Source organism: Nansenia antarctica (genome assembly GCF_963989245.1).
Source record: "Nansenia antarctica genome assembly, chromosome: 16".
NCBI lineage: Eukaryota > Metazoa > Chordata > Actinopteri > Argentiniformes > Microstomatidae > Nansenia > Nansenia antarctica.
The window spans coordinates 3,997,837-4,007,896 of NC_137686.1; positions in this window are offsets into that span (position 1 = coordinate 3,997,837).

Here is a 10,060-nt window from a genome sequence, read left to right on the forward strand (position 1 = left end):
CACTTGTTTGGCTAGCTGGTACACACAAACACACTAAAATGGTACATGAAACATATTACAGTATGTTGCATCAGGGGCGGATTTAGGATCGTAGGAGATCCGGGGCTTAGCCCAGAGGGAGAATATAATGTGCGCACGGAGCGCGCCGGAAAATTTTGCCTTCAACCTTCAACTTACCACCACCTTAAAGCAGACAAAAGGCACTGGAGAACACATATACATTCACACCCTTTAATGAAGCAAACTAATTGTGGTGGTTCTGGGCACAGAGGGAGGTCAGCACACGTAGCTCCCAGTGGTGTAGTCTACGTGATACGCAGGACTACGCCGTATACCCACTAGGAAAGGCCAAGGATTTGCGTATACCCACTAGAAAATGCGCGAGGATACGTAACGGCGTTTTGTGACAGAACTTTCACTTTCATTCATAAAATTCACCCCGTAGACCTGTGTTACGAAGCACTTACTTCGAACTTTCTGACATGTTTGTTATCACATAACCAGTCGTTCAGAATGCTAGTCTCAGTATTTCCCCTACAGAGCCTTGGGGTGGGCGGGCCGCGAATTTGCGAAACCTAGGATGGTAGGGGGAGGCAGGGCAATACCGCTACCTGATTGGTTGGCGAAGCACTCCCTCATTTCGCCAGCCAGCTGGACTGAAAAAATCAGGTGTAGTGCTGAGGCACAAATATGTACATTTCAAGCCTGCAAACTGCGACACTTTAAATAAATGTGCAATAACACTATTGTGCAATATGACAACCCTAGTCGTCTATCTGTACAGTATAGTATAGTGGATAGTGTACATAGCCTTTATTTATGTAAACCAGCTCCTTCCCTTCTTGTGATTTTTTAAAAAGTGTTTTTTCCCCTTTCCTAACACCAGGGGAGCCACCCCTCCTAAATTTCGTTGTTTGGTACCTGTACTGTAGCAATGACAATAAAGACGATTCATTCATTCATTCATTCATTAATTCATTAATTCATTCATTCAAGTGTCTGATTATAGTTTCATGGTGTGAATAATAGTGTCAAAGAACTAGCAAGCTAGCTAGCTAGCTCAGAGGTGATTAGATGAGCTAGTCTGCTGCACACATGCCAGCTAAAGAGCTAACTGGAGGCACTTTATTATTTTACTTAAAGTAGATATACAATCTTTCTTATTCTGCTAGAATTGGGCTTTATGGTAATACCATAATGGCATATTTACAGTACATGGACAGTGGATTGAAGCATTGGAACAAACCCTCACTCATTGGAAATGTCTGTTTTTTGTAGTTGGACATACGATTTTCTTACAGGTGAGAGAGTAATTAAAGACAGTATCTGACTCTATTGCCCACAGCAACCCAATATTCAATTAGAATGATGTTATGATTTTATATGAATTCAATGTATACCTCTTATTAAATTATAAATACTCTGGTTGTTATATTTGCCTTTTGGGTGACAGCAAAAGAGGGAGAGAGGAGGATAGAGAGGGAGAGAAGGAGAGAGAGCAGGATGGTGTCGGCACACCAGAGAGAGAGAGAGCAAGAACCAGGTGAGAAAGTGGACATGTAGTCAAGACCACGTAAGTAGCCTTGAGAACCGATGGTTCTCGAGCCTAACGGCCCTTAGGGGGCAGGAGCCTATCTCCTGTTTCTGTAGCGTGAGGCAGCTTGATGTACAAGTACAGTCCATGCCACCCCCCCCCCCCCCAAGGCAGCAAACACTGGTGTAGATGCATACTGTATGCATAAGTGAGTGTGGTGGTGCGTATGGGGTGTCGCTACGGGACAGGTGTCGCTCTGACTGGGAGGGCAAAATCACAGTATACCCACTAGAAAAAACTAGACTACACCACTGGTAGCTCCCCCTGTCAGTCACCATCATTTATATTTGTATAGAATTACATAATTGATGGGCTGAGGCTAGTTATGTTACAGTATGTATCAATTCAATTCAATTCAATGATACTTTATTTATCCCCGTGGGGAAATTCATTCTGCCACGCCACTCCACTAAAAACAACACATAACAACACAACATAAAGGACAGACAACAACACTGAGCCAGCCATATACGGTATATAAAAAAACAGCGAGATCACGATAAAAAAGTGGATAAAAGAGATGGCTATAGTTATTATATCAGGGCAGTCTCTGTGCTCACCACTTATATTGTATTTAGAGTCTTGTCCTGTGTTATATGACGATATATTACATGTATTGTTGGCCTGTGTATAGTACTGTGAAATCAAATCCCCCCTGGGACATTAAACAAACTTAGTTAGTTAGCGTTACATCTTAGGATAGATTTGAGTCATGTTCTGTATACATACATACTACCATAAGGGCATACTTAATGTGGTTACTCCATGTTTACTAGCTGTAACATTAACGTTACATCATTCTTTTTCACTTGTTACTCAGTCAACCAGAGTACAGATATCAAAGACTATCAGCCTGTTATTCACTTTATTTGTATAAGTATTATCCTTTGTTTGATTTCTTACCATGTACCGTAACAGTACCTTGCTATGTTTCATTTTCATTATAACATAACGTTATGTTATGATAGCCAGCTAGCATTAGCAAACCGGAAAAGTAGTGTCAGTGAGTCAGTCACCTTTCTAATAAGATTCACAAACCTGAAACATCATCTATGTCATTACTGCTGGTGATGTCATTGTTGTCAGCTGCTGATACTGCTTCTGCAACAAGGCGCTTGTTTTGTTGAAACAACTTTGGGATATCCATCCTTACAATTTTGCAAGTCAGGCACTGATTGAGATCACTTCTTCTTCAGGGCAGGGTAGGCTACCCAGTACGCAGGCTAATGTCGCGCAGCTGCTGCCTCTCTGTTGGACTCCGGTACTGCACGTTACTCACGAGATTTTTTTTTTTTTTTTTTTAAGTAAAACATTCGGGGCTTTTCAGAAAACATCCGGGGCTTGAGCCCCAGTAGCCACCCCCTAGCGCCGCCCCTGTGTTGCATGTTTAGTAGGTCTGCAACAAATGTATTTATTCATTATGTTTTATCTTTGACAACCTATTTCTTCCTCCTACCATCTCCTATTAGGCTAGTTGGGGTAGTAGAGGGGTTGCATAATTGTGGTGAGCACAGTTTCAGTGGTCTGATAACTGATGCTAACAACGGGGCTATCTACCTTACTCACAAAACAACAAATAACTGTTTGGCTATCCTAAGTAAACAACACAAAATCCTAGTAAACAACACATGTAACTCACTAAAACTTACCCAAGAACACAGCAGAAGGTCTGTCTGCAGACGACTGTCCCAAGAATAGTGAACTGATGTGGAGATCAATGTCTGACATTCCGTTGTCATCTGTCATCGTCAGATATCAAGTGGGTTCTTCATCGCTTCGTTTGTCGTCCTATGCAAAAAACGGGAAAACACATTTTTTTCACAACAAGACTTGTTTGGCTCGATTGCGAGGTTTCACAATTGCCGAGATGCGGACCTTTTAATGAAACCGTGTCACATATGCCCATGTCGGCATGGGTTTGAATCCGGCCCATGCCCTGCTGACATGCCCTCTCTCCCTTCTTCTCCTTACTTCCCTGTCTGTCTTCACTACATCTGTGAACTCAGATAAATAAAAAATAAAATAAAAAGTACACTCTGCACAGCCGACACACGCACGAACGCACTCACACACATAACATACATACCATACATACCACACATATCATACATAGTTATTGAGAGAGAAATGTGACTGATGTAAATGTGACTTAATCAATGGGAAACCTGCACCTGGGACGATGCACACAACCCTCCTATTCTGCCAGGGATGAATGAGAAGCAGTCACGGGGCTCCTGGTCCACAGCCAGTTGTCCAGTCCCACAGTGGAACCGTCACCATTTATTTTGCTGCTTGTGGGCCTAGCATTTTGTAGACAATTATGAAAGGGCAGATTGTAAGCTTTCAAATGATGTGTAATACATTGAAATCTGAAAAGTTTAAGAAGATATGTGGATATGAATGTGGATACCCCGCAAATCAACAAACAGAAAAATCCAGCCTCAAAGTTTTCACACTTTTCACAGGCAGATAATAGGTGGGAACAATAGCTGGTTAACTCCACCCCCAACCACTCCCCCAGGATAACCACTCCCCCATTACACTACCTATCATTATCTACCTGTCATTTGTCAGTGGGGTTGTTAGCTGGCCCTCAGGAAACAAACTTGCAGGCCTGACATGTTTAAATTGCTAAATAATAATAATTCAAGATTCATGATTTTTTATTGCCATCTGTGCCAAAAGTGTATTACATGCCATTATACAAGTATAAGACATTTAAATTCTTATGGCTTCAGCTTCAACCCTTCAGTTCGACATTGCAGCAGCAAGAGAAAACTAAATGGGAAATGAAAAATGTTGCGTGCGTGTGTTTGCGTGCGTGCGTGCGGTTAAAACTTTAAATCTGCTACTATAATCTGCTACTGTAGTCTGCTACTGTAATCTGCTACTATAATCTGCTACTGTAATCTGCTACTATAATCTGCTACTGTAATCTGCTACTATAATCTGCTACTATAATCTGCTACTGTAATCTGCAACTATAATCTGCTACTGTAGTCTGTTACTGTAGTCTGTTAATGTAATCTGCTACTGTAATCTGCTACTATAATCTGCTACTGTAGTCTGTTACTGTAGTCTGTTACTGTAATCTGCTACTGTAATCTGCTACTATAATCTGTTACTGTAATCTGCTACTATAATCTGCTACTGTAGTCTGCTACTGTAATCTGCTACTATAATCTGCTACTATAATCTGCTACTATAATCTGCTACTGTAATCTGCTACTATAATCTGCTACTGTAATCTGCTACTATAATCTGCTACTATAATCTGCTACTGTAATCTGCTACTATAATCTGCTACTGTAATCTGCTACTGTAATCTGCTACTGTAATCTGCTACTATAATCTGCTACTATAATCTGCTACTGTAATCTGCTACTATAATCTGCTACTGTAATCTGCTACTGTAATCTGCTACTTTAATCTGCTACTGTAGTCTGCTACTGTAATCTGCTAATATAATCTGCTACTATAATCTGCTACTATAATCTGCTACTATAATCTGCTACTGTAATCTGCTACTATAATCTGCTACTATAATCTGCTACTATAATCTGCTACTATAATCTGCTACTGTAATCTGCTACTATAATCTGCTACTATAATCTGCTACTGTAATCTGCTACTATAATCTGCTACTGTAATCTGCTACTATAATCTGCTACTATAATCTGCTACTATAATCTGCTACTGTAATCTGCTACTATAATCTGCTACTATAATCTGCTACTGTAATCTGCTACTATAATCTGCTACTATAATCTGCTACTATAATCTGCTACTGTAATCTGCTACTATAATCTGCTACTGTAATCTGCTACTATAATCTGCTACTATAATCTGCTACTGTAATCTGCTACTATAATCTGCTACTGTAGTCTGTTACTGTAGTCTGTTACTGTAGTCTGCTACTATAATCTGCTACTGTAATCTGCTACTGTAATCTGCTACTATAATCTGCTACTATAATCTGCTACTATAATCTGCTACTGTAATCTGCTACTATAATCTGCTACTATAATCTGCTACTATAATCTGCTACTGTAATCTGCTACTGTGTGTACTTCTATAGTTTAGCTCTGTGTGTTTGTGTCTAGTTAGTGCAAGTTACCACCATAGAGTGCTACGATCAGGGCCGTTTGGGAGATATGCGAGGCCCTGTGCAAAGTCAGATTTGCGAGGCCTTTTATAATGATGTAGGCTACTATTGAATGAATGAATGAATGGACTTTATTGTCATTGCTACAGTACAGGTACCAAACAACGAAATGTAGGAGGGGTGGCTCCCTATTATATTCTATTATAATAGTAATATTATAATATTATTCTATTATAACCACGCGACACGCACGCACCGATATATTGCAAGAAATGCGCTCACATGCTGTGCTGATAGACAATAGAATATCTACTTATTTAGATAGTTTACAACCATGTTTGTTTAATTTCAAACCTTTTATACTCGTAAAGGATTAGGATTTAGGATAAAGCAGTCATCATACCCAACATTAAATACGCACAAGCCATTATTGACATGAATAGAGATGTTACTCACCACCATGTAGGCCTATCCTTTATGTTGAAAAGCTTACAGCAAAAGCAAAAAGACATGTCCCGTTTTTGAGAGTTTTTTCCCCATTTGGTAGTTTTTGGAGAAATAAAGTTTCACTAAAGTTTCTGTTCTGATTATTTTTAGGATAACTAAATCCAGGTTTCATCTTTGGGGGACTTCTTCTAATGATCACATCTGTAACGGTAGAGTCCATATGTACTGGCCAATTACCAGGATCATCATACATGACATCTGACCCCGTAGGCTCGTCTTGCGTTCCATCACCTGTGGCTGCGTCCATGTAAATTTCACTCTCAGCCCTGCTGCTGCTGCTCTGAGTAGCTCCATCTTCGGCCTCCGTATCCTCTACTTCGCCACTCCTGACTATCATCACCTGGGGCTGGGCAGCCCCGCCGGTGTAGCTGTTGTCCTCCTCCACCTCCGAGACATCATCTTTGCCTCTCAGGGGGGGCTGTGCCGTGCTACTACTAGCATTGCTAGTGCTAGCAGTAACGTTAGCTTATTCGGTGCTAACGGGAGCCTCACTTTTTTTTTGAAATTGTTCGAACGAACCTCTAAGCGAGGCCCTGAAGCCTTCCTTTCTTTTCTTTTTATTTCTTTTTTCAGCACCCGGTTAAAATGTTCTTCCTCGGTCTCGTTCCCTCTGCATTTTGTACGTTGCACTAAGCAGTCACTATGCACAACAAGTGTCAACGCGCGCCCAAAATTCACGTTTCACGTAAGGTGTCAGGGGGAAATTACTTTTTTTTATATAAGGACTGTTGCTAAGAATCTCCCTGTCCTCACAGTCTACAGGTATGCTAGATTTTAGATATATGATTGACTATGATTATCACATGTGTGAACATTTAGAAATGTATTAAAGGCAAAAATAATAATATGGTCCCTTGCCTGGCGCTTTGGAGGGCCTCGCCAGCCAGGGTACAAATACCCTGCCTCATGCGAGGCCCTTGTGAGAGAAAATTATTATATGTAATAAGACATTTTTCTACATTTGAGATTCAAACTTCACAACAGTGGATTGGATGTCTGGGGCAAGCTATACAGTAGAAGCTGATTTCCTGTTGTAAGCACACAATGAAACCAGTTTCTCTACTTGAAGCTTGACATTGGCTAGACAACAGACACATTTAAATGATTACAAAGACCTGATTGCTCTCTTTTCTCCTGACCTGCACCGAGATGGACTAAGCCGACTTGCGGGCCAATTGACCAGACCATGTCACAATTGCTTTGCATGCTGGCAATATGACCGTCTCGGCTATCTTGTGTGGCTTCTTAGCCTTAGCTACTATCTCGGCGACTAGATAGCTAGCCTCCAGTGCTTTCTCTGACACTTTGGCACACTTCATCATCACTTGCTCTTGTCGTTTGTGTTGACTTTTCAAACTAATGAAACACTCTGCACCCTTGCTGGCTAGTGACGTATGATTTGTTGTCAGGTGTCTTTTCAGTTTGCTCTGACCATCGCTTGGTTTGACAATTTTATACCACATACCAGGCACATTGGGAGACAGTATGATGAATCCCCAGTAAAGATGAAACCATGCGACATGTAGCTGTCATCATCAGCTGGATGATGAAGTTGATGGCTCAGATGGAGAGTTATCTGATTCTGGAGCTTTTGTTTAAAAACAAAGTTCCATGCTAGTCCATATGCTTCACGCAACACTCTCGTAATGTATCGTGTGGTAATAAAAACAAAAACAAAAAAACAGTAGGCTATGCTATTTCCATCATACGCTGACCCCGGTGTTGACGCTGTGACATGGGGAAAGGGGCATGTATGAGTTTGATGATGTATGAGGTGGCTAATGATCTGCATTTTCATGATTTTCATTTAATTTTCACACATAAGTTACATAATTAGCGTGTTTTGTAATGTTAATCCATTTTATTATGTCAGCAACGTCAGATTATTTTTTGGACGGCATTCCTGACAAAGCCAGGGGGCGCCCCATGGCTCGGTGAAAAAGTCTGCATGTCGGGAATTGTGAAGCCTCGCAATCAAGCCAAACAAGTCTTGTTGTGAATTTTTTTTGGGGGGGGGGTTTGGTATAGGACGAAAATTGAAGCGATGAAGAACCCATGCAATATCATAACCAACAGTTTTACGTTCACTAAATACCTATGGTTTGTTAGCAAACTTGGGTGGGGGTAGTATTCTTATTTGTAATCTATTTTCTTTCGGCCACACTCCACACTCTCATAAATAGCCATGTGCGTGTGTGTCTGTTTACTGACAAGACAGAGCTGCCATCAATGACTGTATCCACAGAGAAAGTTTCGTCGATCAACATACTCTTCACGGGTATAACATTAACATTGACTAAATGCCCTCTGGGCTCGTTGTCACATGTCAATGATACGTTATTATGGAAACAGATGGACAAAGTCGTTGTTTGAATTAAATAACATTATTTTGATAATTACCACTCTCACTGGTGAGGACCAGCAAAAGATTCAACATAACTACAAAAGACAAATACAAAAGAACATCACCCTTCCTTAATCATAATAGAGAAAGAACTAAAGGGAATAACAGATAGTTACATGGAGACGGGTGGTGTGGACTCTGGTCTTTTATACATGTAGCACCAGGCGCAGTCAGCACCTGAGGAATAGGACACAGCTGTTAACAATTAGACAATCAGACCACCACACAGGACAGACATGGAGACAGAGGCATGTCCACACCAATACGTTGTTTTGATAAAAGTTTTTCGTATATACAAATATTACCGTCCACACCAGCATGTTTAAACGCAATATAAACGCTGTCATTGAGCATTCCACACCAGTAGTAGGCGATATAATTTTAACCCCATAGCCCCGCTGGCCAATCAGACGCCTCTGTCTCTCAATGTTCTCGATCATTAACTGTGCATTTATCTGTGAACAGGTTAAAAGTCCAGTTAACAGTGAAAGAACTAGAAGCACTTTGTTCACATTCATTTTCCTCGCTTGTGTAGCCTCGAACACCGTTGCCTGTTGTAAACATAGTAGTTACTGGTGCCAGGATATGACGTTGGAGGGAACAGCAAACAGCTGCAGTGCCCATGATCATAGAAATCTATGCGCATGATGACGTGACGAATACAAAAAGCTCCGTCTATCTCGTCCCCACGTAAACAATATACGCCGTTTAAAAAAAATCTTCACTCTGGTAGGCGTTTTTAAAGATTTTCGTTTTCAGGGGGCAAAAACTTGTTTGCGTCTGGACGAACCCCCCAAAACGAATATAAAAATCCACGTTTGTGTGTGTGCGTGTGTGTGTGTGTGTGTGTGTGTGTGTGTGTGTGTGTGTGTGTGTGTGTGTGTGTGTGCGTGCGTGCGTGCGTGCGTGCGTGCGTGTGTGTGTGTGTGTGTGTGTGTGTGTGTGTGTGTGTGTGTGTGTGTGTGTGAGAGAGCAAGCCAATGAAAATCCATCCGGATGTGTAGCAACCAACAAATACCCCAACACCCAGACAGACAAACAGACAGTGAGTTACATTCCATAGCTAAACATGTTAGTTTGTTAACTATGTAGTGAGTGACATGCATTATTAGGGTTAGGGTCACTGTGAGTAAGTGAATGTTTACTAGGCTAGCCACACAGGTGTTAGCTTGTTAGCTAGCTTGCTTTGTTAGAGAGCTGACTTAGCGTGTGTGTTTACTACATTAGCCAAACAAGTGTTAGCTAGCTAGCTTTTGTTAGAGATATAATAGATTATAGAAAAGGTAAATACTTTTGTAATGAATGGTAATGTTGTGTGAAATCAAAAATAATTATTACTTAATTGATTTGTAGATTTGCTGTATTGAAAATATTTAACTAGCCTACTTCTTACAGTACAGGATGACTTCAACAAGTACAGTAACTTTGACACAAATACCACTATACGATC